Source organism: Macaca fascicularis, chromosome 5, assembly GCF_037993035.2.
Source record: "Macaca fascicularis isolate 582-1 chromosome 5, T2T-MFA8v1.1".
NCBI classification, from domain to species: Eukaryota; Metazoa; Chordata; class Mammalia; order Primates; family Cercopithecidae; genus Macaca; species Macaca fascicularis.
In genome coordinates, this window is record NC_088379.1 from 30,718,783 (window position 1) to 30,741,184 (window position 22,402).

Here is a 22,402-nt window from a genome sequence, read left to right on the forward strand (position 1 = left end):
GTCTGGGTTCAATTTTTTATGTACTCACATAGCATGGTCAGGATGAGGGTCCTTTTCTATAAAATGTTGATAATACCTCTCCAAATGTCTTTATGAATTGAAAAGTACTAGTAAAAACATAAATCGTATTATTAATATTACTACTATTATTGTTGTTTGAGGACATTTCCCTTATCTTGCAAACCTGAGAGTGGTTGGTAATGTTGTTTTATATTTATGAATCTTTGTCCATTTATAACAATCTTAGTATACTAGTACATCTTTCAGTTTTGTAAAAATTATAAAATACAAAAATAAAAAAGAACATAACGTTATCTGATTTTCTAATGCAAATGTGTTATTGATATTTGATAAATATTATTGTTATATGTACTTGTATATATATATACACATATAAGCTTCCAAAAATTGAAAATACTTCAATTGAACTGCATGTTAAATAGTTAATGCTAAAAATAAAATATGTCAAGTTAGAGAGAAGAATAATTTAGTAGATATTCACTGGCAATAACGTGATGTGGGATAAAACATCCTACAAGCAATGCTGAGCATTACAGGTGCTCATATACTAAAGAGAGTACACTATTAATGAGTCTTGGAGTGGTGTCAAAAATGAAGTTTTCAGATAGACTTCATGAAATTAGTTAATGTATTTGTATACAGGAACATTTCACAGATTAATTACGTTTTAAAAAGTCCTACAACTTTACAGTATTAATTTCTTCAGCAGACACAAAGTGACAATAATATGGTTGGAAGTGAGCCCATGAGTTCAAAATTTCAAAACAGAGATCCGTACCCCCTCCTCAGATATTTTTAATATATCTCTAAAGTAAATAGAACTGAGTAGAATTTGTATCCTCTCGATGGAGAGTAAAGGATGCATTTAATGGAAGATGAGCCAACGCAGAAACATTTAGATGATTAACGCTTTAAAATATGAGTATATCATCTTTAGGAACATATGCTTGTTACTCAAGAGATTGCCACTGTATGATAATAGAGTCTTAAATTTATCTGATTGTACTTAGTAAGTGTCTCTTTGGAATTCAAGCTATACAGTAGCTAATTGTATTCTGGTACCAGAATTCCTATTCCTGTCCTAATCCAATTTCTGAAGGATATTTATTAAAGTGTAAATTTAGGTTATTGTTATAGTAGAGAAAATGAGACAAGCTGGAATCTGGGGAAACTGTATCTAGGAGACAGGTCAATGAACCCTGCTTGTGGGACTATAAGAAAAGAGGCAGTCAGCCAGGAGGTGACGTTGGCAATACTTCAATTTCCTACTCTTATAAGGAGTATGAAATTTGAAAAGTAAAAGAATTTAGATCTTACATGAGTTAAAAATATTTGTAATGGATTATATATATGTGTATATGTATACGTGGTGATGCATATATGTATATATATATCCAAAATTAAATTTGAGAAAATAATTTATTTTTGAAATCAGATTTTGTGTCTTATCCTAGCACTCAATGTAGTTTTGGATAAAGAAAATACATTCTGATGCTCAATACCGAGTTCAACTTGATTGGATTGAAGGATATAAAGTATTGATCTTGGGTATGTCTGTGAGGGTGTTGCCAAAAGAGATTAACATTTGAGTCAATGGGCTGGAAAAGGCAGACTCACCCTTAATCTGGGTGGGCATAGTCTAATCAGCTGCCAGCACAGCTAGAATATAAGCAGGCAGAAAAATGTGAAAAGAGAGACTGGCCTAGCCTCCCAGCCTACATCTTTCTCCCATGCTGGATGCTTCCTGCCCGTGAGCATTGAACTCCAAGTTCTTCAGTTTTGGAACTCAGACTGGCTCTCCTTGCTCCTCAGCCTACAGATGTCCTATTGTGGGACCTTGTGATTATGTAAGTTAATACTTAATAAACTCCCTTTTATACATACACACACACACACACACACACACACATGTATGTTTTCCATTAGTTCTATCTCTCTAGAGAACCCAGAGTAATATAGATTTTGGTACCAGGCATGGTTCTAGAGGAACAGAATATTAAGGATGGAGTTCTTTCATTAGTTTTAGGGTTTCTGGAGTTGGTTGCTTAACATGATTAGACCCCAAAATGCTAAGGACTCTACTTCTAGTAGTATGGAGTACCCTGGTAGTCCTTGACATGAACTGTTTAGAGAGTTATGCAAAATAAATGCATTTGACCCTCATGATTCATGGCTTCTGAGAGCCAAGGAGTTTAGTGACTCTGTACATAATACCTTTGACCATATATGGGGAACCAAGGAATGTAATGAAGTTGATTGGTTGCTCCTAAGTTTAGTGGACAAAGTGATAAAAGAAAATGATGAACTCGGGGATTCTGTCCCTAAAATTATTGAGGCTCAAATCTGCTAAGATTGCCCATGGTGAGAGTCTTATCTCCTGTAGAAAAAGAGCTGAAATTATGGAAAAACAGATGTTGCTTGGAGCCTTTGACAGGCCCTCATAGGTGAATCACAGCAGAGGCCTGTATGACTTTGGAGCAAGGACCTACCATCTTCTGCAGATAACTACTCTCTTTTTTGAGAGACAACTCTTGACCCATTACTGGGCTTTGGTGGAAACTAAACCTTTGACTATGGGTCATCAAGTCACCATGCAACATGAACTGCCTATCATGAACTGGGTGCTTTTTGACCCATCTAGCCATAAAGTAGGTTGTGCACAGCAGCATTCCATCATCAAGTGAAAATGGTATATGTATGATCAGGTTCTAGCAGTTCCTGAAGGCACAAGTAAGTTACATGAGGAAGTGATTCAAATGCCCATGGCCTCCACTCCTGCCACTCTGCCTTTTCTTCCCCAGCCTGCACCGATGGCTACATGGGGAGTTCCCCGTGATCAGTTGACAGAGGAAGAGAAGACTGGGGCCTGGTTCACAGGTTCTTCACAATATTCAGGCATCACCCGAAAGTGGAGAGCTGCAGCACTACAGCCTTTCTCTTGGACATCCCTGAAGGATAGCTATGAAGGGAAATCTTCCCAGTGGGCAGAACTTCGAGCGGTGCACCAGGTTGTGCACTTTGCAAGGAAGGAGAAATGGCCAGATATGCGATTATATACTGATTCATGGGCCTCACATAATGGTTTGGCTGGATGGTCAGGAACTTGGAGGAAGCATGATTGGAAAATTGGTGATAAAGAAATTTGAGGAAGAGGTGTGTGAATGGACCTCTCTGAGTGGTCAAAAATTGTGAAGTTATTTGTATCCCATGTGAGTGCTCACCAAGGGGTCACCTCAGCAGAGGAGGATGTTTATAATCAAGTGGAAAGAATGATCAGTTCTGTGGACACCACTAAGCCCCTTTCCCCAGCCACCGTCTTATCCCAGTGGGCCTATGAACAAAGTGGCCATGGCGGCAAGGATAGAGGTTATGTATGGGCTCAGCAACATGGACTCACCAGGGCTGACCTGGCTGTGACCATTGCTGAGTGCCCAATTTCCCAGCAGTAGAGACTAACACTGAGCCCTTGATATGGCACTATTCCTTGAGGTGATCAGCCGGCTACTTAGTGGCAGGTTAATTATATTTGACATTTTCCATCATGGAAAGGGCAGAGATTTGTTCTCACTGGAATAGACACTTACTCTGGATATCGGTTTACTTATCCTGCATGCAATTCTTCTGCCAAGACTACCATCCATGGCTTCACAGAATGCCTTATCCACTGTCATAGTATTTCACACAGCATTGCCTTTGACCAAGGCACTCACTTATGGGTAAAGAAGTGCGGCAGTGGGCTCATATTCATGGAATTTGCTGGTCTTATCCTGTTCCCCTTCACCCTGAAGCAGCTAGATTGACAGAACGCTGGAAGTCACAATTACAATGGTAACGAGGTGACAATACTTTGCAGGGCTGGGGCAAAGTGCTCCAGAAGGCTGTGTATGTGCTGAATCAGAGGTCGATACATGGTACTGTTTCCTCATAGCCAAGATTCATGGGTCCGGGAATCAAGGGGGTGGAAGTGGAACTGGCACCACTCAGCATCACCCCTAGAGATCCACTGGCAAAATTTTTGCGTCCTGTTCCCATGACATTATATTCTGCTGGCTTAGAGGTCTTAGTTCCAGAGGGAGAAATACTGCCGCCAGGAGACACAACAATTCCATTCAACTAGAAGTTAAGATTGCCACCTGGACACTTAGGACTTCTCTTACTTTTAAGTCAACAGGTTAAGAAAGGAGTTACTTGGCTGGCATGATTGACCTGGATTATCAAGATGAAATCAGTCTACTACTCCACAATAAAGGTAAGGAAGAGTGTGCAGGGAATACAGGAGATCCATTAGGGCATCTGTTAGTATAACCATGCCCTGTGATTAAGGTCATTGGGAAACTACAATAGTCCAATCCAGGCAGGACCACAAATGACCAGACCTTCCAGGAATGAAGGTTTGGGACACTCCACCAGGAAAAACAAAACAAAAAACAAAAAACACCACCTGCTAAGGTGCTTGTTGAAGGCACAAGGAATATAGAATGGGTAGTAGAAGAAGGTAGTCATCAATACCAACTACGACCACATGATCAGCTGCAGAAATGAGGACTGTAATCGTCATGAGTATTTCCTCCTTATTTTGTTAAAAACATGTCTGTGTGGCACGCCTGTGATCCCAGCACTTTGGGAGGCCGAGATGGGCTGATCACGAGGTCAGCAGATCGAGACCATCCTGGCTAACACGGTGAAACCCCGTCTCTACTAAAAATACAAAAAAAAAAAAAAAAAAAATTAGCCAGGCATGGTGGCGGGCGCCTGTAGTCCCAGCTACAAGGGAGGCTGAGGCAGGAGAATGGCGTGAACCCGGGGGGCGGAGCTTGTAGTGAGCCGAGATCGCGCCTGCACTCCAGCCTGGGCCGCAGAGCGAGAATCCCGTCTCAAAAAAAAAAAAAAAAAAAAAAAATGTCTGTGCATGTATACACTTTTACTAAAAAAAAGTCTTCATTTTATTTCCTTTCTTCTTTATCATGCAATATAAGATTTATTCACTTCGTATCAGCATTTATGTATTGTTAACTTTACCTAATAGTATTTGGGTTGGGAATTGGTGTGTTTCCGGTTGTATGAAATATAGTTGTATTACTTTCGGAATAATTACAACCTTATTAATTGTCTTTATTTGAAGATTATGTCTGATCTCAGGAGATGTGTATGGGTTCAAGTTGACAAGGGGTGGACTTGTGATGGTTATTACTGAGTGTCAACTTGATCGGATTGAAGGATACAAAGTCCTGAATCTTTGGCGAGTCTGTGAGGGTGTTGCCAAAGGAGATTAACATCTGAGTCAGAGGGCTGGGAAAGGCAGACCCACCCTTAATCTGGGTGGGCACAGTCTAATCAGCCACCAACGCAGCTAGAATATAATATGAAAAGAGAGACTGGCTTAGCTTCCCAGCCTATATCTTTCTCCTGTGCTGGATGCTTTCTGCCCTCAAACATTGAACTCCAAATTCTTTAGTTTTGGAACTTGGACTGTCTCCCCTTGCTCCTCAGCCTGCAGACGAGCTATTGTGGGACCTCGTGGTTGTGTGAGTTAATACTTAATAAATTCATATACATATATTTATATATACACATATACATGTATATGTATTCCATTAGTTCTGTCTCTCTAGAGAACCCTAATATATACACTTACACTAAATATTTTTAATTAGCTAGCATGTGAATACATTAATAATTAATCATTTCAACAGATGATCTTTATATCTTAGCAATAATGTACCTCTGTGATTTCTGTATATTAGTTAAAACTATGTGAAATAAAAAATAGAGAAAAATTATATTTGCAATATACATATAATTACCATGAGATTGCAGTATAAGCACAATACCATTCTCAAGACCACTAGTTTCTTCTACTGTGAAAACAAACAAACAAACAAACAAAAACTCCAGGACTCAAAACAGAATGGTTATAGACCTCATTGATTTTTTTTCTTAAGTAAAACAATTATACATTAAAACATGCTCTCCAGCATGAGAAAATATATGTTATATTAGACATTGCACTGGATATGAAGTTAAGACAGTGTTTTTTCTTTGTTTTGGTTTTGGCTTATTTGTTTTTTAATCTCAGTTCTACCACCTGATAGCTTCAGGACCCTGAAAAAAATTGCTTCATTGTCCTATACTATAAAATAAATGAAAAACATAGAAAAGATAAATATTTCATTTATTTCTCATCATTGCCAAGTGAGTTGATTCTATGAGAAGCAATATAGTGTAGTATTAACAGTGGAGGCTCTGAAATTAAACAGCCAATACCACCAATAAATGCCAATCAATGAGTTAAGCAGATTCAAGACGGCTTGACTGAAAAGCCCATGTCTGTCCCACTCTAACCTCTACGGCCTTATAAGGACGCCTATGAGAAATCATTAAACAGCACTGAAGAAAGAAGAATATCTGTCCTTTAAAACTGCTCATAGTTCTGACTATCAGCATGACTAATACTGTGAATGTTGGTTTCCCCAAAATTACCTTGTGCAGAATTAGAGATATTTTTCTTTATTCATTTGGTGCATGATACTGGAATGCTGTCTGTGAATAATTAGTATTTCCAGTAAGAAGTGTGTTTTTTTGTCATATCAGTTCAATTTAGCTTTATCAGAAAAAGTCAGATGAAGGATAATATTCAATAATAAGAAACGTGTAGCTTAGAGTCACAAAAATATAAGCTGCTTCTGGGTGATTTACAGAAATAGTAGAAAATAATATGGGAAAATAGATATAGAAGTATCAAAATAATAAAGAAAATACAGTTCCACTTGAAAAATAATTTAGGGTTGCTTTATAAAGAATCTCTTATAGATACAAAAATTATTTAAGGGACTTAATCATTGTTCTCTGTTCCCTTTTCCTTTTTGGAATAATTGTCTTCCTCCTTGGAAGACAAGTAAATAGGAAATTCACAATTTTTCCAGCAAAACATGTAGGTGAAAATATAAACAAAATGATAAATGTGACTGGCAACAAGCATAAAACATTGTTTACCATCAAACAGCACAAAACTTCCGGCTGTGTTACTACCAGTTTGAATGGACCTTTGCCCAGAGTCCCTGTAAGTATCTTGACAGCAGATAATTCCAACACACCTCTTGTTTCTGTCAACTCACTACCTTGGGCCGTGAAGTCAGTTTAATAAAATATTCTCTTTGAAATGGTATCCAATATTCCTTTAACTCAACACTCCTATTGCTGCCCTCTCTGCCAAATCTGGACTCTTTGATCTATTAATTAGCTCCACTGCAATTAACTACAATGAATACTCTTTCTGCCCATTATTTTCTTTTCTTAAATAAATCCTGGTCTCCACAGAATACATGGCCTCCCCTGTGGTCCCTGAAAAACTATGTTGATCTTCTAGCCACCACGCATTGATGATAAGAACAAAACCTTCAAGAACAGGAATAAGGATATCTTCCCTTGTTATAATTACCATTCCAAATTATTAATCCTTTATTCTTAGATAAAAACACTGTTGAATTCAAATGATCTGGTTTCAATACATTCATTCGTTGCTACAATCACTCTAAGTTATTCACCAAAGGTTTTGTCACTGACTTCATGGCTGTCCTTGGAGCCATGATCCTGGGCTATAATAGTGTCTTTGGAAATTCATAATAATTGAATCCACATGTATTATAATTGTCTCTCTTCTTCATCTCCAATGACTTTAGTTTCATGCCCACATACACCTTCATATACTTCATGACTACACCTAGAACTTTGTCATAATCCAAAAATGAACCATGGATAAAGTTTTATACTACAACACTTTATTATCTGATCACATATTTTTCTAGCTGTCAGTTTTTCTGAGACCTCATGGAGGCTTTTTGTTTCTGGATCAATGTGTCTTCTATTAATCCATTAGCTATATTCTAGATTTCCTTTCTTTCTTGTTCAGGAGTCCAAGGATACCAATTATTGTTATTGTAATTGTTTTTATTGTTATGTCATATGTTTATCTGCAAGGACATTTCAAACTTTTTATCTAAGTCCAATTAAGGTAGAAAAAATCAAAATGATACAGAATAAAATTTTGACATACTAATCCTATTTAGCCTTGTTTTTAGACTAGCATGTTTATTTCCAAGCATACATTTGTAAGAAATGCAAATTTAAAATGTATTCAATTTAGAAATCCAATTTAAGACTTAAACATTAGAAAAACATAATGATTTCTGAGAACTTAATAAGTAGTTGAAAATATGTAGCCCTATGCCCAACATGTATTAAGTGATCAGTAACTATTACATAGTCCAGAATATCTAGAGAATTATCTTTTGATCATTTCATCATGCTGCAGTGTCCAAGCTCACAGGGTTCCTTGAAAGGGCAATAAGAAGGAGTAAAAACATGTTTTTTTCATGAAGGAGATTTGAGCATAACATTAGGATGCACAAAACTCAGGAAAAAATAAAAAAATTATATGTAAAAGCAATAAGATTTTTTTTTTTTAAGCCGAGAGGAGCTTTGAGTGAATGGGATCAACAGAATTATTCTGAAATAAAAAGGAAGGGAAAAGGTTTGAGTGAAGAGAGAAACATCGTAGAAAGAGTAGAGGAATTTCTTATTAAAGATCTCTATTTTTGGTACTGAGTGAGAGGCTGAGTAATCTCAGAGTGAATACCAGAAAGGCATGAATGTTTGGAAAAGATTAGGTGGCAATGAGAAGAAAATGTCATGTGGGATTTTTCAATGTGTTCTATGAGCCTGATGTAATAAAAAGTAAAAGCAGAATATGACACACTTAGTAGGTATTTTTGTGCTACTTCTTTTTTTTCTTTTTTATTTTTAGTTACTACCAATGTACCTACTTTTTTATGTGTTACCACCATTTTCTACCTTTCCTCAGTGCTGGGATTCAGAAGTTGCTAAATGTTAACATTTCCTATTTCACAGAGCCTGGTGGGAGAGGATGTTTGTTCATTTGTTTTGGTTTGGTAAATAGCATATCTTTTTTAAATATAAGGTCAACTTTTATTTTAGATTATGGCAGTACATGTGCAGGCTTGTTACATATATGTGACAAATATGTTACATATATGTTACATGTATATTGCATGATGCAGAGGTTCGGGGTACAAATGATCTCATTACCTGGGTAGCAAGCATAGTAGTCAAGAGGCAGTTTTTCAGTTCTTCCCTCATTTTTTTGGTACCCCCTTTAGTAGTCCCCAGTGTATACTCCCTTCTTTATGTCCATGTGTACCCCATTGTTTGACTCCCACTTATAAGTGAGAACATGTGGTATTTGGTTCCTTCTCCTGAGTTAATTTCCCCAGAGTAATGGCCTCCAGCTGCATCTTTGTTGTTGCAAAGAACATGATTTGTTCTTTTTGATAGCTGGACAGTATTCTACAGTGTATATGTACCACATTTTTTTATCCAGTCCATGTATTCTGATTACATGTCTTTGCTATTATGGATAGTGCTGCAATGAATATGCAAGTTCATGTATCTTTTTGGTAGAACTGTTAATTTTCCTTTAGGTATATACCCAGTAACGGAATTCCTGTGTCACATAGTAGTTCTAAGACCCTTGAGAAATCTCCAAATTGCTTTTCACCATGGTTGAATTAATTTAGATTCCTATCAACAGTGTATAAGCATTTCCATTTCTATGCAACCTCTCCAGTGTCTGTTATTTTTTGCCGTTTTAATAATAGCTATTCTGACTGGCGTGAGATAGTGTCTGATTGTGGTTTTGATTTGCACTTCTCTGATGATTAGTGATTTAGAGAAGTCACCAAAAACGCTTTAGTGAGCGTTTTTTCCTGTTTGTTGGCTGCTTATGTGTCTTATTCTGAGACGTATCTGTTCATGTCTTTGGTTCACTTTTTAAGGTGATCATTTGTTTTTTGTTTCTCAAATTGTAAAAAGCAATGGGGAAGGACTCCCCATTCAATAAATAGTACTGGGATTACTGGTTAGCCATATGCAGAAGAATTAAATTGGATTTTTACCTTTCACCATATACAAAAATTAATTCAAGGTGGATTAAATATTTATACATAAGACCTCAAACCATAAAAGTTCTAGAAGAAAACCTAGAAAATACCATTCTGGATATCAGCCTTGGCAAAGGATTTATGACTAAATCCTCAGCAGCAAGTGCAACAAAAACAAACATTGAAAAGTGCGACCTAATTAAACCGAAGATATTTTGCACAGCAAAAGAAACTATCAATGGAGTAAACTGACAACTTACAGGTTTGTAACAACCTCACAAACTATGCATCAAACAAAGATCTGATATCCAGAATCAAAAAGTAACTTACACAATTCAGCATGTCTCTTTTTAATTTTTGATTTTTTAAAAATCTGAAACTTTCAAAATCATGTCCTGGAATAATACTTAACATTTTCACATACAGAAACTAAAACTAAGCATCATATTTTAAAGTATAAATATCTACCTAGCTGATGTTGATTTATTATTCCATGTAACAATGTCTGTTTAAGGAAGATAGCTCTTATTTCCTAAAAATGAATACACTTACGCTTTTTAATATGCATCATTTTTTCTCTTCAGATGCAAGTTATTTTCAATGGCTTTGACTTAGATGAAGGGAAGAAAATCAACTTCCTCTAACCATAGTACTTTTCAAAGACCTCTCCTATATTAAATGTTTATATTTTTCTTCTTCCTGTATGATAGTGTCTGATTTATTCTCTTAAGTAGCAGTGAATACGACTTTTAGAATAAGTGTTTGTAAAATTGTATGAGTGCTACACAGTCTGTTTCTTGATGGGAACTGGCATTTGTATACATAGTAAGTTTTTATATTGTGAAACTAATACATAAGTATGTAAAATGATTTTGTACTTAGAAATTCAACTATACATAAAACTAGTAGGCTTGTGTGTATTCTTTACACTGTACCTGATATAGAGAGAATTGTGGATTTTTATTGAGAGAACTATTTGGAAGAGTCCCAGCTCAACCGCTAGTCATTTTTTTGCTTTGGATAATCACTCAGAACCTCTGTTTCACGTGTGTGGCAGAGGAAGCGCAGACTGCTTTACTCAATCCAAGGAAAATAATTAGGATTAAGTGGAAAAAAGTTGTACAACACCCATGTACATACTCCACAGCGCTATGCAGATGTAAGACAATTTACTATCTTTCTAAAATTGTATTTCCTTTTATGATACGATTATTATTGTCATTTTATGCACAGTATTGATCATGTTTTAATATTTACCTTAAGTAATTTATTAAGGTAAATGATTATTTTTGTTCTAAATCTTAAAAATAATAATAGTAACTATTCTTTATGGAGTATTTAGTATGTACCAAACCCTGAGCTAAATGTTATACATATCAGTGTTACATTTAACCCTTAAACAACCCTATAAGGTAGCTATTTTGCTATTTAATTGTATAGAAGAAACTGGGTCTCAGGGACATTAAAATGACAGCTGCATGATTTAAGAACCAAGATTCAAAGCCAGTTCTATTTGACATCACAGTCTATTTGGCATACAGAAAACAAATCCAAGAAAGGCAATATGAAGTCATTAATAGCTAAGTTTCAACAGTAGCACACAAATGGATTTGAGTCTTACTCTAATACTAGGTATGTGATCTTGGGCAAGTTCCCTTTGCATGTCTATATTTCTTCATTTATAAATGGGGATTAACATGGAACTTACTTTATGGAGCTGTTATTAGGTTTAGATAAGATATTTGGCCATGTAAAGTACTTAGCGTATAATCTGTCACACAATACATACACAGCAAATGCTTGCCTTTATTATTTAATCTTCTTAAATTTAGGTCCCTCATTCAAAAAATGAAGATGAAAATAAAATAACACCTACCTCAGAATGATGGGGCAAGTGTTATGAGACTATTATTTTAAAAATGGCACTGGGCATATAAGTGCTCGGTAAATGATAATTATTATCATTCTCATCATCATCATCATGCCAATGATTCATTAATTTGTAGAGATGCTTGCTAAATTTTGTAGGTAAATTTAGGCAAGAAGACATCCTCACACTTTGGATTATGATCTGTCCAGTATCGTTCTGGTGAGCATCTACTCTGAATTGCAATATATTTGCTTAAAATTATGTTGGTTGCAGATATATGTTACCTTTGTCACCTATTAAACTGTACCGGCCGGGCGCGGTGGCTCAAGCCTGTAATCCCAGCACTTTGGGAGGCCGAGAAGGGCGGATCACAAGGTCAGGAGATCGAGACCATCCTGGCTAACACAGTGAAACCCCGTCTCTACAAAAAAAATACAAAAATCTAGCCGGGCGAGGTGGTGGGCGCCTGTAGTCCCAGCTACTCGGGAGGCTGAGGCAGGAGAATGGCGTAAACCCGGGAGGCGGAGCTTGCAGTGAGCTGAGATCCGGCCACTGCACCCCAGCCTGGGCAACAGAGCGAGACTCCGTCTCAAAAAAAAAAAAAAAAAAAAAAAAAAAACTGTACTAAGAAAAGCCCAATGGCTCTGATGAATTGCCTAGCATCCCGTTAGGGCTCACTTAATAGCTGATAGCATAAGGAGAAAGTATTATTTGTTTTCTTTACTAAGCCCCCCCCAAAAAAGGAAAAAAAAGTCACTATTTAAGAGCAGGAAGTTTGTATTGCACAACACTCAATGTTAAGTGAGTATCTGTAAAAATAATTAATTAGAACAATTCCTTAGTCAACTGTAATGGGAAAAAATATATATCTGCAAAGGGATATGGTGTGAGATAAAGAGACGGAGACCACCATATGCAACATACATTTATAATGTAGAATATGTAATCTATTTATGGAATATTAATGGTATTTTTCTTTATGCTAGTATTAGATATATTTAAATGTAAGGTTGAAAGTAAATTAGGAAAGATCTGGAATGTCCTGCTAAGGAGTTTAAATTTTATACATCAGCAGCTGAATAAAATGGAATGTGCTCTCTTTGTTGCTAATTTGTAGTGGTATGACTCTAATGTACATAATGATAAAAATGGCAAAAGTAGAACTAGGAAAAGTAATCATAGTAAAATTAAATAGGATTTCCAAATAATATAAATGTTTTTTACATTCGTGTTCAAGAAATATAAAATAAGAAAAAGGCTAAACTGTTCTTTCTAGTCTCCAAATACCATCAACCAAATTTTACTTTTATAATTTATAGTTGAAAAAATGAAATTGAACCATATCTTCCCCTTAATGAGGAGCGTGTGTGTGTATATGTATCAGCACACTTTGTTTTCCCCTTCTTTATTAATTGTCATGATGCTACCCTCAAATTAATGTATTATTTTATTTAACAATAAATATTGAGTGTCTGCCTTGCTCTAAGTGTTGTTCTGGCATTTGACAGATATAAGTAAGCAACACTGGAAAAGACGGCTTCCTTCTTGCACTCTATCAGAGAAGAAAAAAATAAATATCTTAAAACCAGTAATCATAATATCATAAAATATTTTATGTTAAAAGACTATTAATAATATGTAACATTTTAGAATTCTACATGGACATAATACCATGAGGGAAATTGCCCTCTCACTATATTTTATGTTTTATCTTTGAAAAAGTATACATGCCAATTGTTAAGTTCTAGGAAATCATATCCCATTAATTTGCTTTGATAGTTGCAAGATGCAGATTGATCCCATTTCAAGCCTCCTTTGGATTTCTAATTGGCTTAGCTATGCATTAAAATGTAGAGAACTGTGGTCATGAATTTGTATTCAGCAAGCATTGGTAGCATGTTTCACGCATGTGGAAATATATAAAGACATAAGAAAATGTGCTATGCAGGCCACTTGGAGAAATACATCCTTGAAGATTTAGGTAGATATAGATACTCAAGTGGTCGCTGTGAATACAATGCATACTTTCATCTCATTTTAGTATAATTTCCTTGTTTAGATTTGTTTCCACCTGTCTGTGAATTCCTGAAGGACAGAAACCCTATGATTTATCATTAAATAGGCTAACTGCCAGCTCCATGACCAAGAGTGGCCAGATTAACTCCCAATGAGAAGAAATGCTATCCTAGAGTCTGAGCTTATTAATCTATGGTCTGGGCTTTTGAGAGTTGTGCCAATTGATGTCAGAAGCCCTAACCAGTAAGACTTGGTCATATGCCTAGAAATATTTCAAAGATTGGTCTTCCACACCTAGATTATTTCCAATACATTATTGGATAGCTTGTGAAACTAATCCTTTTTCACTGACATGATTGGGAAATTCAGTCATAAAAAGTCTACACAAAGATCAGGTAGATATAGTTTTAAAAGGAGTAGGATAAGAAAAATGGCAGAAGGATAAGAAAAATAAGATAGACTCTTGAATGGGCTTTGTAAAGAGGTTCGGTAACTATTGTTTAGTTTTAACGCCCTTGGGTCTTTTCCCTGTCTTTCTTGTATTAATTTCTTCCATTTATTAACAATTCAACAGTGGCTTCTATTTCTTTTTCTGGCCCCCACTTTTTTTTTTTTTTTTTTTTTTTTGAGATGGAGTCTCACTCTGTCACCCAGGCTACAGTGCAGTGGTACGATCTCGGCTCACTGCAACCTCCACCTCCCAGGTTCAAGCGGTTTTGTTTCATCTTCTCTCTTTCTCTCTGGGATCTTCCTTCCATTTTTTATAATAATCTTCATTTTATCTAAGGAATTGGCTTACAAAGATGTCCTCAATTTCTCCCATTTCATTCCCTAGTGTACTGCTTGCCTTGGCAACCCTTATCACTGAAATTTGTCTGAGGTGGAAAAATAACACTTTCCTTATGACACAAGATGAACAAGTTCTCTGACCTAAAGACTGTTGTAGTCAAGCATATCTTCAGATGCTTGGTCTTGTGAGTTCTGAGAATGCTGTCATTGAGGATGCCTGGCTGATCTCCACCCCTAATTCTCATGCATGCTGCTAACTGCTGGTACTCCACTGGGTGTAAGGATTTTGTCAATATGTATCTTTAATTTACTAAAGTTTTATTTCTGTTTAGAATGATTAAATTATAGATTTTGATTTTAGACCAACATTTTAAATTTATAAAGATAAGTTTTGGGAAGCTCTTGCTGCCATTTTTCTTATGCTTTTCTTTTTAAAACTATATATGATCTTTTGCGTAGGCTTTTTATGGTTTAATTTCCCAGTCACGTCAGTAAAAATGGATTAGTTTCACAAGACATCCAGTAATGTATTTGAAATAACCTACACGTGGAAGAACACTCTTTGAAATATTTCTAGGAATATGAGCAAGGCTTGCTGGTTAGGGTTTCTGATATCAGTTGGGGCAACTCTCAAAAGCCCAGACCATAGATCAACAAGCTCAGACTCTAGTATGGATCTAAAAGGCAGAGTGTATTGCCAGTTTTGGCTTCCGGTGGAAAGTCCAAGCTGATAACTGAAGCTAGGGTACATGTTGTATACCAAAATAGATTCTACACTAGGTAGCTAGTCACTAACAGTTGTCACAATGAGGTGAAAAAAATATATCCTAAGAGGAGTCAGCCCAGTCAAGATCATTAATTTCAAAGTGTGGAAGACTGGTATTTTACACAAAATTCTACCTCATAATAGTGTGAGTTTGGGAAAGCAGCGTAGTCTTTCTGAGTCTCAGGTGTTCATATATTTGCAATGAAGAGAATAAAATGTTGTACAATTTACAAGCACTGTTAATGTTGAGGCATTTATAAATGTTTGAATCAGAGGAAGCTATGCTTAGTATCTAAAAATCTAGTGTTGAGGGCAAATAATGTAATGGCAAATATATTTATTTCACAGGTTAATAATAATGCTTTACTTTTCCATAGTATTTCATTGTTTACAAAGCAAATATACAAATATTATCTCAAATCTTTACACAGTAAATAAGACAGGGCTTATTATTTCATTTAAAGTTAAAGATGTTAAAAATCTAAAAATTTAAATGTTGATATCTTTGATTTTTAAGAGAAATAACTCACATCCTAAAATGGCTTAAAATTAAAAGTGATTTTGCTGTCTTATATAATAACGGAGTCTGAGATTAAGGGCAGTATAGGCATGACTGAATTGGAGGCTAATTAGAAAATATTCTTACTTCATTTCTCTGAAATATTATTACTGCTTATATTTTTCTTCATTCCTAGGCGTGAGGTGGTATCACTAATCCCAGCAATTTCAGAGGCTGAGGCGGGTGGATCATGAGGTCAGGAGTTCAAGAACAGCCTGACCAAGATGATGAAACCCCGTCTGTACTAAAAACACAAAAATTAACCAGGTGTGGTGGCAGGCACTGTAATCCCAGTTACTTGAGAGGCTGAGACGGAGAATTGCTTGAACTCAGGAGGCGGAGGTTGCAGTGAGCCGAGATCATGCCACTGCAATCCAGCCTGGGTGACAGTGCAAGACTCTGTCTCAAAATAAATAAATAAATAAATAAATAAAAAAAAAAAAAAAAAAAAAACTATCATAGAGACGGGTTCAATGTTTTAACTATTTCTCTAAAATTTCTGAGCATAACTGCAATTCAATAGGCTTGCATAATATGCCCATCCTTCAACTAGCAGTTGGATGTAGAGGACTACGATTTGTTACCAGTCAAATAATGCTCAATGCATGGAACAGAATAGTGAGAGGTGAAACTTTCTCTTTGGCCCACCTGAACAGAGCTCTATAGAAATTAATAACCAAATGAAAATTTGTCTAATGCTCAAGAAAGAAGAAAGAATGCTGGGATGGCAACAGAAATGCCTGCTTCTGTAGATGAACAATTAAAGGTGTTATGGTGTAGGTTCCAACAGAATACAATGCATACAAAAGGAGAAGTAAACAAAAGAATGATTTTTTTTTGTAAATGAAAAGATACGAGAAAGTGACTGAGAAAAAAAAATGTATGTGCAAGTGTGCAGCAACCTGAAAGACGAAAGAAAAGAAAATGGTTGCAATGATTTCCAGAGTAACTAAAGTAATGTGAGTCATAGTAGATGAGCCCTGAAAATCTTTATGAAAAGCAGTCCACTTGCAGAATTGCACAGGCCTTCTTTGGATTGTCCATTTTGATATGTACAATTCTAACTAAAGGTATGACGAGACGAATTCCACAGACAATATATCTGGGACAGACATATCCAGGAGAACTATTTTTCTATTCAATATACTTTTAACTGCTTCATTTCACCAGACTACATGCCATAACAGGTTTAAACACTATTAAACTCTATTAAACAGTGATAAAGATATGCACTCATCTCTGAAACATGAGCACAGCTCATGAAATTCCCTGCTGAGAAGCTATCGGTTTGCATCTCTGCTGAAGTTACAGCCCATAAATGTAGGCTTGAGTTGTCAGTAATTATTCTTTCCTTTCAGATCATCAGAAGGAAGATAACCTCATGTATTTATAGCTATTTCTACTAGGTATTCAACGATTACTTGGTGATTCTTACATTGATTTTCATACAGGATGTTGTTATTTGAAAGACTTTGTTGGTGGGAACGATCTAATTGGACTGATTACATAGGCAGCATGGCCTTCATAACGAGCTCTGTCCTATTTGCTGACATTTGCAAATCTAGGTTAGAGAGGGAGGAAAAGGAAAAGAGAAAGAGAGAGAGAGGAAAAGGGCTGATGATAATTCCTTTCAGCTTAGTTCATTGGTGATCTGTAGCCTTTTTCAAAGTTGAGTAGATATAATATATAATATATATTTAAAATATCATGTGATTATTTACTTTAAAAATAATATTTTAGCCTGTAATCTCAGCCTTTGGTAGGCCAAGGCAGGCAGATCTCCTGAGATCAGGAGTTCAAGACCAGCCTTGGCAACATGGTGAAACCCCGTCTCTACTAAAAATAAAAAAAAAAATTAGCCAGGTGTGGTGGTGGGCACCTGTAATCCCAGCTCCTCAGGAGACTGAGGCAGGAGAATTGCTTGAATCCGGGAGGCAGAGGTTGAAATGAGCCAAGATGGTGCCATTACACTCCAGTCTGGGCAATAGAGCAAGACTCCATCTCAAAAAAAAAAAAAAAAACAAATAATAATATTTTAATGTGAAAAAAATTTAAAGTTAGAGCTTATTTGATTACCTTAAAAGCTGCATCACCTTGACAATAACCCATCCAAACTACTGTACAAAAATTGGCTAAACATAGAGTTTACAACACTAAGGTGACTATCCTGTGGCCAATCTGGTAGCCATATAACTCTGGAAAATTATTGTGAAACAGCACAAAGATTATATTATATAACCTATAAAGGAAATATATAACAATGATAAGTGACACAGAGGTTATATTGGCAATATATATGCATTGGAAATACGAATGGATTATATATTATATATTGTTATGTATTTGTCTCAGGATGGTGCTGAGACAATTTAGTAATATAATAGGTAGAACAATTTTTTTTCTACCAAAATTGACCTAAAGAACTTTACGGGGTTACTTTGCAAACATAACCATAAATTCTAGTAGACTGTCTTATTAACTTTTTTGAAACTAAGTCTATTTCTTAAATTGTGTAAACATGAAAGCATTAAAAATATATGCCAAATCATTTGAATGAATATTCTGTCATCACTTTTTGTGACCTTAGGATAAGTTAGAATTTTTTCATGCTCCACATTTTCATTTGCATACAAACAGATTATTTTAATTTTTAATAGAATAAAATGCCTAAATGGTTTAATCAATAAAGACTGCCATAGGACATTATAACTTATTTATTCTAAGTGTATGCTTGTTCAAGAGTAGAGCGACTATTGTTAACAATGTACTATACATTTCAAAATAGCTAGAAGTGAGGACTTGAAATATTCTCAACACCTAGAAATGATAAATGCTCACAGTCGTGGATATCCTATTTATCCTGACTTGATCATTAGACATTCTATGCATGTAACAAAATATTACAGGTACCCTATAAGTATGTACAAACATTATGTATCAACTAAAAATAAAAAATACTGGTAATGTGGATATGCAGAAGATGTGGACGCTATGAGTGAAAAAGAGTTTGAGAATGCAGAACTGCATAATTCATCAAACAGAAATTCCACAGTTATTTTGCCTAATTCTATGTTGACTCTTTGGGGACACCAAAGAGATTAACAACATGCCACTGAGATATATCAACTATATTTATACTGTATTTATTTAAAAATAAGAAAAATTTAAAAAAAGGAAAATGTCAGTTATGTGAAGTTTAAGCAGGCAAAAGTGAAGCAGAGAAATGAAAAGGGAAGGAAAGGATCAGGAATTGAGGAATGTGGTTTAAAAAATGTAGGCAGAGTTGGAAAAAAAAGGAGTATAGCACATTTTTAAAAAAACAGAACAAAACCCAGAGTTTGCTGGAATGGCACTGATTGTTCTATCAAATGTCTCTCAGAGTACCCAGTTTCCTGGGTTTCCTAATACATTTCACATCAATGTTTTCAAACTCAACCGAACATTGAAATATTGAAATATTAAATTAACATGTTCAAGAGATAGAATAGTAAGGTAATTAAGAGCCTAGCTCCTAGAGACAGACAGACCAACTGGACTTGAGTTTTGGCTTTGCGATTTAATTGCTGTAACCTTGGTCAAGGTATTTAACTTATCTGAGCCCCAGTTTCCTTATCCATAAAATTGAATTATTAAGATCTCATTTATGGGTTAGTTATGGTAATTATATGTATTATGGTATTGCTTGCATGTGCTAGGCACATAATAAGTCTTATTGCTTATTATTATCATTACCAACATAGCACATAATTACTGGAATAACTTTTTAAAATTTAGTAAGTTTTATTTTAGAACAGCTTAAGATTACAGAAAATTTGAAGATAGTACAGAGAGTTGTCATACATACACACCTAGCTTCCCCTATCATTAACATCTTACAAATGTATAGCATATTTTTTACAATTTATAAACCAATATTGATGTAGTATTATTAAGCAATGTCAACACATTTTTCAGATTTTCTTAGTATTTACCTAATGTCTGTGTGTTCCAAATTCCCATCTGTGATATCGTATTGCATTTACCTTTTATGTTTCCTTAGGCACCTCTTGACCATGGGATTGTTTCACATTTTTCTTGTTTTTGACGACTTACACAGTTTTAAAGAGTATGAGTCAGATAATTTATAATGTGTTCCTCAACTAGGATTTGTCTGATGTTTTTCTCATGATTAGGGTTGGGTTATGGGTTTTAAGAGGAAAATCACAGAGGTTAAGTACCATTTTCATCACATCATACAAAGAGTACATATTACCAACATGTCTTATCACTATTGATTAGGGCCTTGAGCAGCTGGCTGGAGACAGTGTTTTTCAGTTTTCTTCACTATAAAGTTACTTTCCTCTTGCCCTGCCCATCCTATAAATTTTGGAAGGATATTGCTGTTCACTACCCACACTTAGAGTGTGGGAATTTCCTTTGACCTTCCCAAGGGAGAAATATCCACATAAATTACTTAAATTTTGTACAAGAGATTTGTCTATTTTTACTCATTCATATTTTTATGGATACATAATTGTACATATTTATGGAGCACATATGATATTTTGATACACACATACAATGAGTAATGACCAATCAGGATCATTGGAATATCCATCACCTCAAGCATTTATCATTTCTTTGTGTTGGAAACATTCCACATCTTCTCTTCCAACTCTTTTGTAATACCCAGTAAATTTTTGTTAGCTTTTGTCACTCTGCTTTGCTACTGAACACTAGAATTTGTTTATTCGATCTATTTTTGTACCCATTAGCCAACCTCTCTTTATCACCTCTCTCTGAACTACCCCTCTTAGGCTCTTGTAATAATCATTCTACTCTCTGCCATTGAGATCAACTTTTTTACTTCCCATAAATGAGTGAGAGACTCCAATATTTGTCTTTCTATGCCTGCCATTTCACTGACCATAATGTCCTGCAGTTCCATCCATGTTGCTGCAAATGTCAGAATTTTATTCTTTTCCATGGGTGAATAATATTCCACTGGGTACATATGCCATATTTCTTTATCCATTCATCTGTTTATGGCCATTTATGTGGCCTCCAAACTTGGTTACTATGATGAGTGCTTCAGTAAACATGGGAGTGCAGGTATCTCTTCAATATACTGATTTCATTTCATTTGGATATATACCCAGCAATAGGATTGGTAGATCATGTGATAGATCTATTTTTATTTTTCTGATGAAACTTCACACTGTTTTTTTATAGTGATTGTACTAATTTACCTTCCTACCAACAGTGTACTGGAGTTATCGTTTCTCCACATTCTTGCCAGCCTTTGATAATTTTGGGGCTTTTTGATAATAGTCATGTTAACCAGAGTGAAATGGTATCTCAGTGGGGTTTTGATTTGCATTTCCCGAATAATTAGTGATGTTGGGCATTTTTTCATATACCTGTTGGCCCTTTGCATATCTTTTTTTGTGAAATGTCTATTCAGATCATTGGTCAATTTAAAAAATCCAATTATTTGTTTTTTTGCTGCTGAGTTGTTTGAAAATTGCTTACATATGATGGTTATTATTCCCTCACCAAATTGATAATTTGCATATATTTTTTCCCATTCCTTAGGTGCCTTTCACTAGGCTGATTGTTTATTTTGCTGTGAAGAAGCTATTTAGCTTGATGTAATTCCATTAGTCTGTATTTGATTTTGTTGCAGTGCTTCATAATTCTAATTGTCCAGATCTTTCACCTCCCTGGTTAGCTGTATTCCTAGGTGTTTTATTCCTTTTGTGACTATTGTGGATAGGGTTACATTCTCAATTTGGCTGCCAGCTTTGACATTATTAATGTACAGAAATGTTACTGAATTTTGTATAATACATTGATTTTATATCCTGAAACTTTGCTGAAGTTGTTTATCAGATCTGGTAGTTTTGGGGCAGAGACTATTATTGGCTTTTCTAGGTGCAGAATCATATCATCTGTGAACAGAAATAGTTTGACTACCTGTCTTCCTATTTGGATGCCTTTTATTTCTTTCTTCTGTTTGATTGCTCTGGGTAGAACATCCAGTAGTATGTTGAATAGCAGTGGTGAGAAACGGCATCCTTGTCTTGTTCTGATTCTCAAGGAGAATGCTTCCAGCACCATTTTCATATTCAGTATGAGGTTGGCTGTGAGTATGTCATAGATAGTTCTTATTATTTTGAGGTGTTTCTTTGATGCCTAGTTTGTCAAGAGGTTTTTTTTAACATGAAGGGATGTTGAATTTTACTGAAAGCCTTTTCTGCATTTATTAAGATCATATGATTTTGTTTTTAGTTCTCTTTTTGTGATGATTCACATTATTGATTTATGTATGTTGAACCAGCCTTGTATCCCAGGAATAAGGCCTATGGGATCATGGTGGATTAGTTATTTGATGTGCTGTTGGATTCTCTTGACTAGTACTTTGCTAAGATTTTTTTTTTTTTTTT

General features: G+C 35.4%; 1 long non-coding RNA gene across 2 annotated transcripts in view; it reads left to right on the forward strand.

Annotated features, from left to right (window-relative positions):
- Positions 1 to 3,992: 3,992 nt before the first annotated feature.
- LOC123573557 (uncharacterized) overlaps positions 3,993 to 22,402 on the forward strand; it is a 49,782-nt gene continuing 31,372 nt past the window's right edge. For both annotated transcript variants that reach the window (XR_012435287.1, XR_006698164.2), the window contains exon 1: positions 3,993 to 4,270. This is a non-coding gene — a long non-coding RNA (uncharacterized lncRNA). The remainder of the gene's footprint in view (positions 4,271 to 22,402) is intronic.